The sequence below is a fragment of the Meriones unguiculatus genome, chromosome 9 (genome assembly GCF_030254825.1).
Source record: "Meriones unguiculatus strain TT.TT164.6M chromosome 9, Bangor_MerUng_6.1, whole genome shotgun sequence".
Taxonomy (NCBI): Eukaryota; Metazoa; Chordata; class Mammalia; order Rodentia; family Muridae; genus Meriones; species Meriones unguiculatus.
In genome coordinates, this window is record NC_083357.1 from 109483602 (window position 1) to 109504682 (window position 21081).

Genomic DNA, 21081 nt, shown 5'->3' on the forward strand with positions numbered 1-21081 from the left:
TGAGACCTAATAGACTAAGATCAGAAGGAAGGAAAAGAAGACCTCCCTTATCAGTGGACTTGAGGAGGGGCATGTGTGCAGAGGGGGGGAGGAAGGGAGGGATTGGGACTGGAAGAGCAAGGGAACCACAGGGGGGATATAAAGTGTATAAAGTGTAATTAATAAAGAATTTTAAAAAAAGAAAGTAGGTTTTAATGTGTGAAAAAATTTTTTGAATGTATAATTTTGAGTGTGAAAACATAAAAATGTTTCAGCAATTAAGTCAAGAACATCATGAAATTTGCAAGCAAACGGTGGGAACTAGAAGAGATCATCCTGAGTGAGGTATCCCAGAAGCAGAAAGACACACATGGTATATAATCAGTTATTAGTGGATATTAGACACAAAATATAGGATAAACATTCTAAAATCTGTACACTTAAAGAAGCTAAGCAAGAAGGAGGACCTTGGGTAAGATGACCAATCATCATTCAGAAAGGCAAATGGGATGGACATCGGAAGAGGGAGAAGACAGGGAACAGGACAGGAGCCTACCACAGAGGGCCTCTGAAAGACTCTATATTGCATGGTAAAAAAGCAGATGTTGAGAACCATAGCCTAATTTGGGGCAGAGTGCAGGGAATCTTATAAAAGAAGGGGGAAATAGAAAGACATGGAGGGAACAGGAGCTCTATAAGGAGAACAAGTGAACAGGGTCTGGGCACAGGGTTTTTTCTGAGAATGATACTCCAACCACGATCCATGCATGGAGATACCCTGCGCAGATGTAGCCCATGGCAGCAACTCAGTCTCCAAGTGGAAGCCTAGTATAGGAAATTGGGCCTGTTTCTGACATGACTCACTGGTTGTCATCCACACCACTTCCTCTACCTGCACGTTCTCAAGACATCCCAAGCATCCACACTCTCTATCATGCTGACCTCGAGACACATTTTCACACACACATTCACAGGTGCTCACCAGCAATTTTGATTTTGCGCCAGCGGATCTTCCTCCCTTAGGTACAGCTGAAATACCAAAGCACACTCTCAAACCAGTGGACCTCTTTCATCTTCCTGAAGAATACTCCAGACACCAGAGAAAGATGGACCAAGTCTGAAGTACAGACTCCAAGAAAAAACAGTGAAGGTTATGAAAACTACTATTATAATAACTATAATTATGCTTTTTCCCCCATTTATATATTTTTTTAGCATTTTACAATTGGGCATTTTGTTTTTAATCAAAATGATTATAAATGTTGATATAATCTAATTATATTTCAAGTGATCCGGTTATTAGCATAAACATAAATTGTGATTACATTTTGGCATTGACTCCTTTCTGAAATATTTGTCATATCAGTATGAGTATTAAATACCAACAGATACCCAGAGGTTGGCATAAGAACACATACAATAAAAATCAGGACATCCTGGCATCAACAGCAACCCCCAAATCAATGGATATTTCAATTTATTGGAAACACAGGAAAATGACTATGATCAGGTAGAAAGACTGAATAGCTCTATATCTCCCAAGGAAATTGAAGCAGTCATTAACAGTCTCCCCTCCAAAAAAAGCCCAGGGCCAGATGGTTTCAGCACAGAATTCTACCAGACCCTCAAAGAAGTGCTAACATCAATACTCCTCAAAGTATTACACAAAACAGAAACAGAAGGAACATTATCAGAAAATATTTTTAAGAAAATCATAGAAGAAAAATTTCCCAACTTAAAGAAAGAGATGTCCATAAACATACAAGAGGCCTACAGAACTCCAAATAGACTCCAAAGTTAGAAAAGAAACTATTCACGTCACATCACACTCAAAACACTAAACCTACAGAACAAAGAAAAGATATTAAAAGCAACAAGTGAAATAGGTCGAGTAACATGTAAAAGTCGACCTATCATAATCACACCAGACTTCTCAACAGAAACTACGAAAGCCAGAAGGGCCTGGGCAGATGACATGCAGACTTTAAGAGGCCACAGATGCCAACCCAGACTACTATACCCTGCAAAGCTTTCAATCAACATAGATGGAGAAAACAAAATATTCCATGACAAAACTAAATTTAATCAATATCTACACAACAACCCATCCTTACAGAAAATACTAGAAGGAAAACTCCAATCTATATATCCAAGAAAACATAGGATACAGATGACTTCACAACAAAATAATTAAAAAAAATATTGCTATCAGTATATCAATGCAGATGCTGAGACTCATAACCAAAATTTGGGCAAAGTGCAGGGAATCATATGAAAGAAGGGAGAGTTAGTACGACCTGGAGAGGACAGGAGCTCCACAAGGAAACAGAACCAAAATATGTGGGCACAGGTTTCTTTTCTGAGACTGATACTCCAACCAAGGACTATTCATGGATATAATCTAGGACCTCTGCTCAGATGTAGCCCACGGCAGCTCAATATCCAAGTGTGTTCTCTTGTAAGGGAAACAGGGACTGTCTCTGAAATGACTTCAGTGGCTGGCTCTTTGACCACTCCCCCTGAGGAAAGAGCAGCCTTGCCAGGCCACAGAAGAGGACATTACAGCCAGGCCTGATGAGACCTGATAAACTAGGGTCAGAGGGAAGGAGAGGAGGTCCTCATCTATCAGTGGAATTGGAGAGGCAGAGGGAGGAGATGAAGGAGAGAGAGTGGTATTGGGAGGGAATAAAGGAGGGGGTACATGTGGGATAGAAAACGAATAAAATGTAATTAATACAAAAATGTAATTAAGAAAACATTGCTATCACAATTTTGTTTTATTATTATGAATGCATAAATTAAAACGGTATTATTGCTTATACCTGAATATCATTGTAAATTCTGGCTATAGTCTTTCACTTACAGCAAACAAAAAGAAATAAAATCAGAAAGATTATGATAATAAGTAAAAGTCTTTAGAAACTAAAATATTTTTATGAATTTAATGCTTTATTAAACCTCAACAAGTGTTAGTGTAAACAGTTTTTAAAACAGTCTTATTAAATTTAATCTATTTTCTGCATCCAGAGAACACAGTATACTACATAGTATTCTTTGCAATTTTTATGGATTTATCATTGGCCAGTGAATGATAAAAGCCCCAGAGTATGGCGCCCTATAGAAAAGTCACATTTAAAATTCATAGTTTGCATCTGTTTTTGTTATACTAGATGACGTGTACACTAGAAAGTATAAGGCTTTCCGTTTCAATTGTAGTGTTAGAATATTAGAGCTGACCCGTCCGATACCTTTTTCTCAGAGGCCGGACCTGGGGCATCAACCCGCATGCAATCAGACATGCTCTTCTCTGGGTCCAAAGCGGCTGACCCTGAGTGCAGTGCTTAGCCTCGCATCCTGAGAGTAACATTTTAGCTTTTTATGGTATCCAACCATGCTTGGGGAGAATGTCCTGCTTCAATGGCTGTAAAGGCCTGAATGATCATGGCTGCATCACACTGTTGTGAGACTCTAATCTTGCATATATACCACAGGCAAACCAAGGAGACCAACACCAGAAGGCCTGCTAATGCTCCCATGCCCGCCCATTCCTTCAGATGATTCATGGCTGCAGCAATGAACATCGGTACAAAGTCCCAATTTATTTCTAATATCAGAGATCAGACCTCTACTCTTGCCTGATGCGTCTAAAACAAAAAGGGGGAACTGTAGAGAGCTGCGAAATGCTATGCCTTAAAGATGGAGCTGGTTTCCGCCTTCCACCTTCCCGATGTTGAGTGCTCTCTGTCACGAACAATTCCACATTTGGCTAAGGCTGAGGATCTGGCTTGCTTCCATGTATGTGGACCTATCTGCATTGCCCACGTGGCATGCCTGGGTTGGCTACCCAGAGGCTATTTAAGCTGTGGGCTGGCTTTCCCCAGGGTCCGAGGATTGTTCAAGGTTCCTGAATAAACTGCATTGAAAAAAAAAAAAAGAATATTAGAGCTGTTGGGCTGTTGGCAGTACTCTTCAAATGCTAAAGGGGTACTCATAAAGACTCAGATTCAGAATTACACATCCAGTTAATTGTATATGTAAATACGAAGGTCGGCTGAGGCCTATTATTCTTTTTAGGCAATAAATTTGTTCTATAATGTAAGCATGTCTAATGCAACCCCATAAACAAATGAATGATGATGGCTCGCCTGTTCAAACCTGGCTCACTCCACCATGAAGAACCAAATCATGGTTTATCGAAATATAACATTGTACTAATACTTCCCTGTATGTAAAGTCAAATTGTCTAAATAGCTACATTTACCTGAAAGAGAAATTTTCAGGTGAGTTTTAAGTGCCAAAGAAAACTAAAGTTATTGTAAATGTTAACTTTTTAAATATTTATAGCAGAATCAAAAGAATAATAATAGCCATTTTACCTGAATCTATGAAAAATTGGAGAAGTTGTAGCAGGAACAGGGGTTGAACATAATCAAAAGACAATGCATACTTATATACAATTCTTAAAGAGTAGGTATATAAAATTAAAATTTAAAACAATAATATATTTCGGCAGTACTGACACAATCATTTCTACATGTTTGACTAGAATCTTATAAGTCATTTTTTTCCATGGATGATCACTTTCTCTAAATAATTTTTTTACTGATAAATTCAGGGATTTTATCTAAATGGATTTCATTATCACTTTGTACAACACAGTGATTTCTTTTTATCATTTATTCAAACAGTTTTTGGTTATTACTGGAAAAATTAAGAAAAAAAATCCAGAGAACTAATGTGTAATAACAAAGATAATAAAGGAAAGAAGTAATTGACGTTAAGTGAAACAAATATCCAAGTAACAATCTCAGATGATTTAAAAATATAACCTGCTGATTCTGTTCATGTATTTCAAACAATCAAAGATGAAGGTCAGTTCCTTCAAATGTGATTATAATAACAGAAGGCATATATTGTCTGTTCTCCCTGAATCCACCCTTACATGTCTCTATTGTATAACATCTCTGCTTTTGACATCTCTTCCTCTACTGTGCTTTGTATATTCTTCCATACAGAAATTATAAGTCAGTAATATTGTAAGAAAAATACTGTTGTACTTAAATAACTCATGCATAAAAAGCAGGATTTTAAACATTTACCTGTGTCTCAAAGAATATAAAAAGTATCTCGAAGAATATAAAATTGAGTTAAGATGGAATTCATAATGAATTCCAATACAACTTAAGCCCAAAAATATAACTATAGATTTGAGAAAACCTATCAGTAAAAAAAAAAAAAAAAAAAAAAAAAAATTGAGGCTCTGACCTTCATAATTGTGAACTAAAGTATTGTTATTTACAATGCATAATTTTGTTTCTAACTAGTATTTAGCACAATCTGCTGTTTCTGCATATCTTGCGCATGATGTCATAATGTCTAAGAGCCAAATGTGTAACTCTCTAGTACTGGAAAAAACACTGTTTTCTTGTACTTATCTACCACTTCTAGGTCTTAAAATATTTCCTTCTCCCGTCCATAATAATCTCTGTAACTTGTGGACAGTGTTCTGATATAGACATCTCATTTAGGTTTTAAAATATATTATTATATAGTTAATATATAATATTATATTTTTATTTACTTTCAATATAATACTATTATATAATTAATATAGTCTAATAATATATAAAATATAGCAAGCATATATAGCAAATGTATTATATAATTATATATAATAATATATTAATATTTTAAGTATATTATTAATATTAAGTATATTAAGTGAGTCTTAAGTATATTATTCTTTATAAATTGAACAGTTATCATGCTCTATGCTAAATGTTATATACTGCAAAACTAAGCTTATCTGTGAATACTGAGTGATGCACTTACCTACAGATACAGTATTAGCTCATTAGTCACCAATTTAATATTTAGTCAATTTAAAAAAATAACAATAGACACTTTCTTAAGATTTATGACCTATTTAACCACTGTCTGTAGCTGTGATAACAGTGGTAGATAGGGGCTCCATCACATAGATATAGCCTTAAAACAAATCAAAAGACCTTTGGCTGCTCCTATGTCTTGCATGTCAGTATTCCACTGGTGAGCATGTCTTATCAGCCCAACCACGACCGTAGCTCCTAGGATTTTCAGCTCAGTAAGAGTTATGATGAATTCTTCCTTCTGGTTGTGTTCACAGCATCTCAGAGCTGTAAAAACTAACCAATAAGGATAAAGTTTGCAGGTCAGCAACATTTCAGTTTCTTCATGTTCTAGGTCTCAGTTATGTGTTTTCTACAGTAGAGTCTCTCGACTTTATTTTTAAGGTTAATCAAAAGCAATGTCAGTGGCCAATAATTTTCTGAGTATCTATCCAGACGTAGTGGTGAACACACAAACATACACACAAAACCCACCCTTCCCACCCAACCCCACACCACACACACTGTTGGATGATAGAAAAGTTTTTATACTTGTATTATGCAAAATTAATGAGTTCCCCCTTTTATCACAGGTCCTGCAAATGCATTTCAAGAGAGAAAACCAAATCCTGACACTAGATTTTGCATCATATAGTCCTGAACATGTTACATCGCTGTAATCTAAAAAGCAGTGCATGGTCCTGCACCGTCATCACCTGCATAGTAGATTGAAGCATTTCATGTGGATGTGTCACAAGTTCTTGAGTCATTCCTGAGCCCTAAACAGACAGAAATTTATTTAATTTTTAGAAGATTTTAAATATGTTTCATGTGGAGAGATGCTTAATTTCCAAGAACAAATTGAAATTCTGTCTAGGAAGATTGCTGTAACAAGGGAAGGGTAGAATACCCCCGAATGGCTTTGTTTTTATTCTGTAATTTCCTATAGAAGACACACACACAAACACACACACACAAACACACACACACACACACACAGAGAGAGAGAGAGAGAGAGAGAGAGAGAGAGAGAGAGAGAAAGAGAGAGACAGAGACAGAGACAGAGAGACAGAGATAGACACAGAGAAACAGAGAGACAAATCGAAAGAGACAGAGACAGAGAGCATGAATCTAAAAAAGAAAAGGTCACGTTTCACTTCTTCGGGATGGCAGAGAGGACATAACATAAAGTAACTTTTTGTGTCTCTAACGGAGTAACTGAAAGACCTGTTGAAAAAACAAACAAACAAACAAAAAGCTTCAAGTCTCTGAAGAAAGAAACAGAAGAAGATATCAGAAGATGGAAAAATCTCACATGTTCATAGACCGCTAGGATTAACATACTGAACATGGCCATCCTGCCAAACACAATCTACAGATTCAATACAATTCCCATCAAAATACCAACACAATTTTTTACAGACCTTGAAAGAACAATTCTCAACTTCATATGGAGAAACAAAGCACCCAGAATAGCTAAACAATCATATAAACCAACAGATCTTCTGGAGGTATCTTCATCCTTGATCTCAAGCTGTACTACAGAGCAATAGTAATAAAAAATTGCTTGGTACTGGCATAGAAACAGAATGATGTTTCAAGGGAATTGAACAGAAGACCCAGAAATAATACAACACACCTGTGGACACTTGACTTTTGACGAATAATCCAAAGCTGTACAATGGAAAACAGACATCTTCAACAAATGGTGCTAGTCTAAATGGATCTCTAATATAGAAAATGCAAATAGATCCATATTTATCATCCTGCACAAAATTAAACATCAACATGAAACCAGACACACTAAATCTGTTAGAAGAAAAAGTGGGGAAGAACCTTGAAGTCATTGGCACAAGAGACAACTTCCTAAACAGAACACCAACAGCACAGGTTCTAAGGTCAATAATCAATAAATGGGATCTCTTGAGACTGAAAAGATTCTGTAAAGCAAAGGACACTGTCATCAGAAAAACAAAACAAAACAAAATAAACAAACAAACAAAAAAAACAGCCTACAGACTGGGAAGGATCTTCACCAACCCTATATCTGACAGAGGGCTAAGACACAGAATATATAAAGAACTCAGGGAGTTAAACACCAACAAATCAAGTAATCCAATTAAAAAATGGGGTACAGATATAAACAGAGAATTCTCAATAAAGGAATATCAAATGGCAGAGAAACATTTAAAGAAATGCTCAACGTCTGTAATCATCAGGAAAATACAATTCAAAATGACCCTGAGATTTACCCATCAAAATGGCCAAGATCAAAAACTCAAGTGAGAACACATGATGGAGAAGATATAGAGAAAAGGGAACCCTCCTCCAGTGCTGGTGGGAACTGAAACTTGTAAAACCACTTTAGAAATCAATCTGACACTTTCTCAGACAATTAGGAATAGTGCTTCCTCAAGATCCAGCTATAGCACTCCTAGGCATATATCCAAAAGATGCTCAAGTATACAACAAGGACATTTTCTCAACCATGTTTGTAGCAGCTTTATTCATAATAGCCAGAATCCGGAAACAACATGGATGTCCCTCAACTGAGGAATGGATACACAAATTGTGGTACATTTACACAATGGAACACTACTCAGCAATTATAAACAAGGAAATCATGAAATTTGCAGGCAAATGCTGGGAACCAGAAAACATCATCCTGAGTGAGGTATCCGTGAAGGAGAAAGACACACATGGTATATATTCACTTATAAGTGGATATTAGCCATGTAATATAGAATAAACATACTAAAATCTGTACACCTTAGGAAGCTGGGTATTAAGGAGGACCCTGAGTAAAATGATCAATCCACACTCAGATAGGCAAATAGGATGGACAAAAACAGGAAAGGAGAAAACAGGGAACTGGACAGGAGTCCACCACAGAGCATCTCTAAAAAATTTTACCCAGCAGGTATCAAAACAGATACTGAGAATAATAGCCAAATTTGGCAGGGTACAGGGGATCTTGTGAAAGTAGAAGGGAATAGAAAGACCTAGAAGGGACGGGAGCTCAAAAGGAGAGCAACAGAACCAAAATATCTGGGCCAAGGGGTCTTTTCTGAGACTGGTACTCCAACCAAGGACCATGCATGGAGATAACCTAGATCCCTGCACAGATGTAGCCCATGGCAGCTTAGTCACTAAGTGGGTACCCCAGTAAGGAGAACAGGGACACTCTCTGACATGAACTCAGTGGCTGGCTCTTTTATCACCCCCTCCATGAGGGTGTGGTATCCTTACCAGACCACAGAGAAAGATAATCCATCTGTCCTGATGAGACCTGATAGGCAAGGGTCAGAGGGAAGGGGAGGGGGACCTCACTTATCTTTGGACTTGGAGAGGGGCATGGGAGGAAATGTAGGAGGGAGGGCTGGATTGGAAGGAAATGTAGGTGGTAGCTACAGCCCTGATACAAAGCAAATAAACTGGAATTAATAAAAAATTGGACCTATCTGCATTGCCCCCGTGGCACGCCTGGGTTGGCTACCCAGAGGCTATTTAAGCTGTGGGCTGGCTTTCCCCGGGGTCCGAGGATTGTTCAATGTTCCTGAATAAACTGCATTGAAAAAAAATAAAATAAAAAAAATAAAAACAAAACAAAAGAGATATTTTACAACCCGATTCTCTGAAAGTAACTTGAATTGTAGAACTGAAAGTAGTTTTTACTGCTGGATGAATGTTAATTTTGAAATATATAACAGATTATTTTTTCACTTTCACACTACTCAAAGTTAAAAAGTCCTTCATTTCATCATAGATCATACTATGATTAATGCCAAAACAAAAAAAAAAGAAAGTGGCAATCACAAATTACCCTCTTATTCTTTGAACTATGGTATAACATCTACATTTGAAGAAAAAACCTTGTCAATGTGCTTTTTGATTTTTATAATTAAATTAAATTTCATTAAAGAAATGACATTTAAACATATTTTTGCCACACTTAACTGTGGTGAAAATAAAATATAAAACATTAATTCATTTTCAACTTTAAAATATTCACACATAAATAATGCACATACATTAGAAAAACTGTCATTAAGTTTAGCCATAAATCTCATAAGTAGGCCATTGACTACACTCTACCAACTAACAGAATGGGAAAATCATAGCAGTATTCCAAGAAAATAAATTGTTTTTCTTTTGTAATCTCAAAAGATTTCTCAGCAAATTTAAAGGCATGTCAGTGAAAACAAGTCATACAGAGGTGTTATTAATTTTCAGTTAGCATAGCTTTAAAACCTTTAGAGAATATTTTCATTCTTGAACACATATTGGTCTAACTCAATTTATGATAGCTCTGAATATGTATTTGTCTGTGCTTCAAGGCTTGGGAATATTGTTAGTTATTATTGTAATAAACCCAGTATTTGTGTCGAGATAAAATTTTTGAGATTTATCTTTTAACACAGGTATAAGTTTATTGGAATAAAATTTATTTTATATCTAATAAAATGGTAGAAATCAAGTAGAGCAATGGAATTGTTGATAATATGTTAAGAAATTATGGTGACTCCAGTTTCTTTCTGTTCAGATTTAGTAACTCCATAGTGGAAAAAATAGTTTAATTCTTTATTCTTCGACTTTTATTAAATCTGTTCTGGTACAATTTCTATGTGAGCGTTGTGGATTTTTATTATTGTTATTTCCATAGAATCCTGTCAATTTCTTTTGCCACCCTTCTTTTCCTAAAGACTCCCATGTTGGACCATGTTTGACCCACCAGTGGTTGCATAACTGTATACCATGTTTTTCTCTCCCACAGAATCGATAGTTATCAACTGGACAACAGGAAAAGGTACATACAAGCCATAAACAGATTAAATATAGAGGACGGGTCAAGAGGACACGCATAGGTCTCCCTGCCATGGCAACGTATAATAGATTTTAAGGGCAAACTGGAGGGTAATGTAGATGGGAGTAAGAGGATCCAGTTGGGAGGGGGAGGAAAGATAAGGTAGAGGGAGAGAGTTCAGTGAGAGACATTTATAATTGAGGATGACATGGAAACAGTGCAGTGGAAACTTCCTAAAATATGTAATAGTCTTAATGAGGTCTCCCAATAATGGGGATATGGAGTCTCAACAGGCCAACTCTTGTCATCCCCTAAGGCCCCTACGATTGAGACTGGATTTCATTCAATTGAAATTTTGGCAAGGGGAAATCCCCCCCCCCCAAAAAAAAAAACAGGCTATTGTAAAAAATGACAGGTTTCTCTCCACAAACTGACAGTGAGGCTCCTTTCAGAAAGACACTGAACATGGAGAAGTTGAACTAGTGTCTAGATGGAACCTTCACCTATGCTGTAGTGTATTTGGTGTGGAATTATAATCTACATATCATGATGTTCAAACACACACAAATATGTATGTATATAGATATTCTTTTCCTCTTTTGTTATGGTGTAAATTTATCCATATATGTACATAGAAAATAAATACCTACAATGTTAGATTAGAAACAGTACTCTACATTCTACAAAAAGAGGAACATAAACACCACGAAACCTTTGACCTACAATCTGTACTGCCTGCAAAACATAGTAGGACAATGGTGGCACAGACCTTGTGAGTGTGACCAACTAATGTCTGATTTGACTTAAGACCAATTTCATGAGATGCAATCCATACCAAACACAGCTAGGAAAACCAGGAACCGGAGACTAGATAGCCCTGAGACATGGGGAAAAAACAAACACTACAGATTTAATGTGTGTATGTGTGTGGACGCACACAAAAGCCTCTATATCAGTGAAACACTGACTCCTATTCTGCTATACTCACGTATTAAAATGGCTACACTAGCTTGCTTAGGTTCCTTTGCTTGGAAATTCTTTTGCTAACCCTTTACATGAGGTAATCTGTATTTTTGTGGTTGACATATGTTACTTATATGCAGAAAAAATGTTCTTTGCCGTTTTTAATATTTTTCTTTGTTCTAAAGATTTACTGTTTTGATTATTATGTGGCAGGAAGAATTTCCTTTCTGGTCTAGTCTATTTGGTGTTCTGTAAACCTCTTGTGTGTTTAAGGACAACTCTTAAGATTGGAGAAATTTTTTTTCACTTGATTATTTTTTAATTTTTTATTAATTACACTTTATTCATTTTGTATCCCCTCATAAGCCCCTTCCTCCTCCCCTCCTGATCCCACCCTCCCTCCCCTTTCTGCATGCATGCCCCTCCCCAGGTCCACTGATAGGGGAGGTGCTCCTTTCTGATCTTAGTCTATCAGTTCTCATCAAAAGTGGCTGCATTGTCCTCTACTGTGGCCTGGTAAGGCTGCTCCCCCCTTAGGGGGAGGTGATCGAAGAGCAGGCCAATCAGATTATGTCAGAGGCAGTCCCTCTTCTCATTACTATGTAACCCACTTGGACACTGAACTGCCATGGGCTACATCTGTGCAGGGGTCCTCTACAATAAAAGATCTTCTGGAGGTATCTCCATCCCTGATCTTAAGTTGTACTATAAAGCAACAGTTTTAAAAACTGCATGGTACTGGCATAGAAACACTTATGGACACCTGATCTTTGACAAAGACGTCAAAACCATACAATTGAAAAAGATTGCATCTTCAACAAATGGTGCTGGTCCAACTGGATGTCTACATGTAGAAAAATAAAAATAGATCCATACTTATCACCCTGCACAAAACTGAAGTACAAGCGAATCAAAGACCTCAACATAAAACCAGACACATTAAATTGGCTAGAAAAAAAAGTGGGGAAGACCCTAGAACTCATTGGTACAGGAGAAAACTTCCTGAACAGAACACCAACAGCACAGGCTCTAAGAGCAACAATCAATAAATGGGACCTCATGAAACTGAAAAGCTTCTGTAAAGCAAAGGACACCGTCATCAAAACAAAGCAACTGCCTACAGATTGGGAAAATTTTTTTTTCTATGATTTTCTTGAAAATATTTTCTGGCCCTTGGAACCTGGAATCTTCTTTTTCTCCTATTCCTATTATTATTAGGTTTTCATGGTGTCCTTGATTTCTTGGATGTTTTGGATCAGAACCCCCCCCCCCCCTTTTTTTTTTGGTTTTCTTTGAGAGATGTATAAATTTCTGCAATATCTTCAATGCTTGAGATTCTTTCCACCATCTCTTGTATTCTGCAAATACATCTTTGGTTTCTGATGTCTTCTCTATGTTCTCTACCTTCAGGTTTTTCTTTGTTTTTTTCTTTATTGATTCCAATTGCATTTTCATGTCTTGAAAGATTTTATTGATTTCCTTCAACTGTTTGACTGAGAATTCCTGTTTGTCCATGATGGCCTCTGTTGTTTTTGTTTGTTTGTTTCCTCTGTATGTGCCTCAAATAACTGCATAATAACAGATTTAAGATTATTTTTTCCTCTGTTTCAGCTGCATTAGAATATCCATTGATCTTGGGGGATTCTGGTGAAGCCATGATATCCTGGTTTTAGTTGATTGTATTCTTACACTCTAGCCATCTGGTTGTCGATAGCCTTGACTGTTCCTGGAGCTTGTACTGGAGACTGAGTCCACCTGTCTCTGGAGTCTGGAGTAGTCTCCAGGAAGATCAGAGGTGTCCAGGGGTTCAAGAATGGTTGTTGGTGATTCAGATGTAGCTAAGGAAGAGCTCTTTCTGCTCTTTATTTGCCTTTAATCTGCTTCAGTTGTCTTATTGCTTTAGGTAAGACTTTAAGTATTGTATTGAATAGGTATAAAAAGAGTCAACACATTCTTTTGTGCTCAATTTTAGTGGAAATGCTTTGAATTTCTCTCCATTTAAGTTGATGTTGTGTAAGTGCTTGCTTTAAAGTGTCTTCATTATGTTTAGGTGTGTCCTTTGAATCCTGAAGCTCTCCAAGACTTTTATCTTGAAGCACTCTTTGATATTGTCAAAGACAAACAACTTGACAGTGAAGATCAACCATAAAAGAAAGCCTATATATAATAAAATGTCCTATTTTTTTTTATAATCTGAAAACCAAGTTTTATCATTTTTATGTAAGTAAACATTTACTGTTGTTTCTATGATACTCTATTTGTGTGGGTTTTGTTGTAATTTGGTAAACCATTGCAACAAAGCTTGTACTAAATTGATTTTTAATGTCATAACCATTTTATGTAGTTTTTATTTTCATTTCTTTAACTATTTCACCTTGAGTATATTTTACATGACCTTTGCCAATTATTTTTGATGTAATATCTAGAAATACTTTGTGTATATATATATATATATATATATATATATATTAATTTTCTGGATGTTTCAGTATTGCTTTGAATTTTTTTTCCTTTTACGAACAGTTTTATATAAATATGGCATTTATCAAAGAATACATGCATAGAACATCCAGTTATGGGCATGGTGGATCACTCTCTTCTTCTCTACTTGGAAACAGGTTCCAGCTTGCTCCTCTGGCATTCCTGTGCAGTCAGATTTTCAAGCAAAATTTTGACTCCACTGCTGATACTATTAGTTTTTTCCAAGGTAGGAATCAGTCTTTTCATTTCAGCTTTGACTTTGTTTACAACTTACTGATCACATCTCTGCAGAGGCTGGAAAGAATGATAGCACCTTGGTTGATGCTTGCCCAGGACTTGAGGTTCTTCATGCCAAAATGGTCTAAGAGGGTTTTTGCAAAGCATAATTCTCTTCCATTTTTTTTTTTTTTTGTTCTATTAACGGTTTGAGAACTAGATATCCTGTGGTATGCCCACAACACGAAGCTCTCCATTCTTGCCACCAGGATACATTTTTGCTCTTGCCAAAATGGCAATGGTTTCCATGGCAGCTTAAACTTCTCTACTAGCAGATCCTAGGATGTTGAACACCAACACACATGCAGACTTACAATACCGCCTCTTGAGCAAGTCCTGGCAGATACCTTAGCAAAGCCAGAGAGATGTATTCAAGGAATTCATGCTGGCAGATCACTGTGTCTGTCTTACTGAGTGCATTACTGTCACTTTTCTGTAGAAGCTGAATGATCTTGCAGAACATGTGGGGTGGATATCTGGGACTCAGCACGTACAACAGGACTTTCCTTCCATATTTAACATTTATTATGCTGGGTAAGGACCTAAGGATATCTGATATTATTATCTGCTTCACAAGCTTCATATCGTAATACAGTCATAAGCCTCCAATAGGACCAAGTGAGAATATTGGCCATTAGCCACCTTTTCTTTTTTCTTCTTCTTCTTTTTTTTTTTTTTTGTTTTTCATCCATTTTTATTACCATAAAGATATACTGGTTGGAGATGTAGCTCAGTTACTAAAGGCCTTCCTTACCATGTTTAAGGTCCTAGATTGAAGCCCTCAGCATTTTTTTTTAATTTTCTCAGTTTATTCACTTTGTATCCCAGTTATAGCCCCCTCCCTCATCTCTTCCTAGTCCCACCCTTCCTCCATCTTCCTCTCTTATCCCTCATTCTTAGTACACTGATAGGGGTAAGTCCTCCTCCCCTACTGTCTGACCCTAGCCTATAAGGTCCCATCAGAACTGTCAGGATCCTCTTCCTCTGTGGGCTGGCTAGCCTCACCAGGGAGAAGTGATCAAGGAGCAGGCAACAGAGCTCATGTCAGAGACTGTCTCTTCTTCCCTTACTGGGAAACCCACATGGAGATTGAGCTATCTATGGGCTACATATGAGCAGGGTGTCTATGGCCTATCTATGCATGGTCTTTGGTTGATGCATCAGTCACTGCAGTACCCCCAATTTCAATTTTTTTTCACTTTTTTGGTCTCCTTGTGGGGCTCCTGTCCCATTCCCAGGATGCTTTTATATTCCCTTCTTCCATAAGACTTCCACTTGTCTGTCCTAGAATTGGCTGTAAGTCTCTGTATCTGCTTCCATCCCCTGCTGGGTCGAATCTTTTAGAGGACATCTGTAGTAGGCTTCCATCTTTTCCCTTCTTTTCTACCCCATCTGGTATAAATCCTGTCTTCCCTTCTGAATGATAATTAAGCAACTTCCCTGGAAATTTCATAATTTTCCTGTTTTTAATAACTGAGTAGTATTCCACTGTGTAAATGTTTCACAATTTCTCTATCCATTCTTCAGTTGAGAGATGTCCAAGTTGTTTCCAGATTCTAGCTATTATAAATAAAACTGATATGAACATAGCTGAGCAAATGTCCTTGTTATATGCTTGAGCATCTTTCACATATATCCCCAGGCGTGGTATAGCTGGATCTTGAGGTAGCGTTATACACAGCTTTCACAGAAAGCACCAGATTGATTCCCAAAGTGGCTGTATAAAGGTTTACATTCTCACCAAGAATGTAGGATGGTTTCTCTTTCTCCACATTCTCTCCAGAATGTGTTGTCACTTGAGTTTATGCTCTTAGCCATTCTGATGGGTGTAAAATGGAATATCAGTGTTGTTTTGATTTGCATTTCCCTGATGACTAAGGACTAGTGCTGGTCTAACTGTATGTCTACATGTAGAAAAAAATGCAAATAGATCCACATTTATCACCCTGCACAAAAGTAAAGTCTATGTTGAAAGACCTCATCATAAAATAAGACACAACAAATATGTTAGAAGAAAACTTGGGGAATAACATTGAATGCATTGGCACAGGAGACAACTTCCTGAATAGAACACCAACAGCACAGGCTCTAGGATCAAACATGAATAATTGGGACCTATGAAACTGAAAAGCTTCTGTAAAGCAAAGGACACCGTCATCTTAGAGAAACAATAGGCTACAGACTGGGAAAAGTTCTTCACTAATCCTGCATCTTACAGATGGCTAAGATCATGATATATAAAGAACTCAAGATATTAAACACCAACAAACCAAATAATCCAATTAAAAAACGGGGAACAGAGCTTAACCTAGATCCTGTACTCGGACGAAACTCGTGGTAGCTCAATAACCAATTGGTTTCCCATAGTAGGGGGAACAAAGACTATCTCTGACAGGAACTCAACAGCAGGCTCTTTGACTCCCCACCCACAAGGGAGGAGCAGTTCTGCTAGGCCACAAAGGAGGACTTTGAAGCCAGCTCTGAAGATACCTGATAAAACAGGGCCATATGAAAGGGGAGGAGATCCTCCCCACTCCGTGGACTTGGAAAGGAGCAGGGAGAAGCTGAGGGCGGGAGGGTGGGATTGGGAGGGAATAGGGAAGCGGGATGCAGCTGGGATGCAGAGTTGATAAAATGTAAATAATAATAAAAAAGTGGGGAACAGAGCTAAACAGAGAATTTTCAACATAGGAATATCAAATGGTGGAGAGACATTAGCCACCTTTTCAACTTACGTTTTCATTGTTTTGAACATCACTTTCCTGTCCAAGGATTTACCATGTCATAAGCCCTGAATGACCACACTTGTGCCATCATTTGTGTAGGCCAGCTACACCATTGCTTCACAGAAGGCTTCAATTAGTTTTGAGTGAAGCTTTGGTGGTGAATGGGAAAAAAATAAAGTCCAGCAATAGCTTATGAACCAGTGAGTGCTTAATCACAGCCTTCTTTTTGACCATTGGAGTCAGAATTTGCTTCATTTCCTCCTTAATAAGCTCCAGCGTTCCCAGCTGCACTTCTAGAACCTTGTCCAGAGTCCAGCGATCTGTTAACCTGTTAAAACTGAAATGTGTTGCCATACAGCTCTCTTGTGCTCCTCTGTTTCAAAATGGCTTTGTTGTCACACGCATACTCTTTAATGGCCTATGTCTCTCACTGTTGCAGCATCTTTGTCAGGTGACTTTAAAACTTCTTATTATCTTTGCAATCTGTGTTTTCCTTCCATATATGAGAGTTTTCTTAAGAACCCGTCCTGCAATATTTGGCTTTACTTAAGTCAGCCAAGTCACCTTGCAGCTCTTCAAAAACCAGCTTCTTCTGCTCTTCATTCCCATACTAAATGGGAATGCACAAGTCCCATGGACCTCAAAAACCACCAAGGACCCGATCCTAATGCAAAGGAATTAGGGTCTTTATCACAAGCTCGAGCATGATCCCACATCGTCACTCATGCAGCAGCTTTTGAGTGTAGAGCTCCAAGCTCATGGAGACAGGGTTTTTTATTTAGGGTTACAGCAAGGCTCAGGGAATTCTAGCTTGGCAGTTCTATGATTGATTGTTTGCCCAGAGGGCCAAACCATCATTGTCCAGAGGACCAAACTGTGACTGTTTTTACTCAACCAATTGTAAATAACACCGGGTAACCTTCGGGTATTCACTGATTAGCTGTTGCTACTGGTGATGGTTAAATACTACCAAAGTGGTTGCCGCACATTTTTGTGGGCTTCTGCCAGGCTATTCCTTGTGTAGGGGACTTTATTGTTCTGTTCCTGGAACTGGTGATCAATGATGACCTAGTTCCTGGGACTGGTGACATTTTTGGTGAAGTCAGTCCTGGTCCTCTCAGATAAAATTGTGGATCACATGTATGGAGTCATGTGCAAAAGCAATAGCTAAAATTTGAATCAACTTCTGCAAATCACTCATTAGCTTCACTCTTCCTTTTTTGTCACAATATTTTCTCTCAAGCTTTCCCAAAGGTGCTTTGCTCTTACCACAATGTTGTACTTGGTCTTTTCATTGATCTGACTGCTTAAGCTCTTTTTTTAAAAAAAAATATTATTATTATCATTGTTATTATGTATTACAATTTATTCAGTTTGTATCCCCCTTCCTCATCTCCTTCTGACCTGATCTTCCTCTTCACTTCCTCCACTTCCTGCTCTAATCCTCTCTGCTAGTCCACTGATAGAGGAGGTCCTCCTGCCTTACTATCTAATCCTAGCCCACCAGATTTTATCAGGACTGTCTGGATCCTCTTTCTCTGTGGCCTTATAGGGCCACCTCACCAGGAGGAGGTGATCAAAGGTGGGTGGAGTCATCCCATTTGCGTTTCCTTACTGCTAAGTCATTACTTTTACCTTCTGGCTGAACTTCCTCTTCTGGTAGAATTTATTTGCCTTTTGGTATTTGTCCTTTGATCCTTTGACTTCTTGTGGCTTGTTCCTGAACTGTTTCACTCCCTTTTTGCCACTTATTTCGGCATCTTTCTCAAAGATCTAAAATGTGACTTTAGGCCCCCCTTTCTTAATGACTTTCTTTGGGAAAGTCTTTGAAGAACTAGAATCACTTTGTTGTTCTCTAGTGATGCATGTGGACTCTTTCTTGCAATTTTTTTTCTTCGTATGACTTCGATCATAGCATGGGCAGAAGCTATGCTTTGAAAATTTAATGTGCTAAAATATTTCATATATTATATTTGAAGTTGTTACAAATTTTTTATTGAGAAAATTTCATATATTCATGAGTTCATGCTAACAATAATTTTTGACATAATAACAGGTTTAACCAAGAAATTATAACATGTGATATCACTATGAAACAGTTTTTCAGAAAAAAAGCCATTTTTTTTTTTGTAAATGACACAAATGTGATCCCAACTAATCTAAGTCCATTTTGAAACAGCATGACACCCCAGAGCACACCATTTGTCAATGATATAGTTTGAGTCCTTGGCTCTAAGACCAATGTAAAGAACCCCTGCCACATGTTATGAGTTTTGTAAGTGGTCACGTTCTAGATAATGTACATTCATGACAACTATACATTAATATTTGCTCTTTTGATACTTTACTAGGCTACTGATGAAAGAAGGTGGTGAGCTGCAATTCTTTCCCATTAGCTATAGATGAGGATGAGTAACTTCCATCCCACACTTGTATATATTAGGTAAGATAAATATACTAAAAGAACATTGGAGTTAGAAGACCTTCCATTCTACTCAGCAATTAAGAACAAGGAAACCATGACATTTGCTGGCAAATGGGGGATCTAGAAAAGATCATCCTGAGTGAGGAATCCTAGAAGCAGAAAGACACACATGGTATATCATCACTTATAAGTGTATATTAGACTTATAATATAGGATAAGCATACTAAAATATGTACACCTAAAGCAGCTAAGCAAGAAAGAGGACCCAGGGTAAGATGATCAATCCTTACTCAGAAAGACAAATGAGATGGACATTTGAAGTGTGGGAAAACAAGGAACAAGACAGGAGCCTACCACAGAGGGACTCTGAAAGACTCTACCCAATACTGTACCAAAGCAGATGCTGAGACTCATAACCAAACTTTGGGCAGAGTGCAGGAAACCTTATGAAAGCAGGAGGACTTAGTAAGACCTGGAGAGGACAGGAGCTTGACAAGGAGATCAACAGAACCAAAATAATCTGGGCACAATGGTGTTTTCTGAGACTGATACTCCAACCAAGGACCATTCATGGATATAACCTAGAAGCTCTGCTCAGATGTAGCCCATGACAGCTCAGTCTCCAAGTGCATTCCTAGTAAGGGGTACAGGTACTCTCTCTGACATGAACTCAGTTCCTGGCTCTTTGATCACCTCCCTCTGAGGGGGGAGCAGCCTTGCCAGGCCACAGAGGAGGATAGTTCAGCCTGTCCTGATGAGACCTGATAGGCTAGGGTCATATGGAAGGAGAAGAGGACCCCCTCTATCAGTGGACTTGGAGAGGGGCATGGGAGGGTGTAATTGGGAGAGAACAAAGAACGGGACTACAGCTGTGATACTTAGTGAGTAAACTGTAATTAATACAAAAAAATAAAAATTTAATTAAAAAGAATATGTTCAATTTATTGTAAGATCAGAAAATACTGTTGTAAGGAGAGTAAAAATATATTTAATTAATAGGATATCATATAATGTTATACATAAAATTATAGATATAATCAGATTTGCTTACATATTATTTAAGCTGAAACACTGTTAGCCAGGTTAATTCACCCCCAGCTTATTTTCTGCTTTGAGAAGAGATCATAGGCTACGATTTAACGTTAGAAAAAAATATGCATGATAAAGTTTTAGTACAATCTTTGAAGTACAAAAATGTTTTATGCTCGTAGAGATCATAATAGTAGTGAGTTGAGAAAAACTCTTACAAAACATAAATTAAATGGTATCAGGGAAATGAGATATTATTCAGGTCTAGTAAGAATGAAAAAATAGAAGACATGATACAGATAAAGTCATTTTTATTTTATAACTTAATACTCTCACAGCAACTGCTCTTTAAATTTTAGCATCACATTATGAAAAAGGAGCCACTGGAAACAATAGAGCAGCAAGTGATTGGAAACTTCTAAATAAAACAGAAGTCACTAGCATGAGTGTTCAGTAGCTGCCTCAGCAGAGTTGTCAAGGTCTGAATGCCTATTAAAGTAAGTAATGCACTGGCATCTAGAACTGGTCTC

The 21081-nt window shown here is 37.6% G+C and overlaps 1 pseudogene; it reads right to left on the minus strand.

Moving 5' to 3' along the window:
* Positions 1–1797: 1797 nt before the first annotated feature.
* LOC110565316 (pumilio homolog 3-like) lies at positions 1798–18297 on the minus strand (annotated as a pseudogene).
* Positions 18298–21081: the final 2784 nt, after the last annotated feature.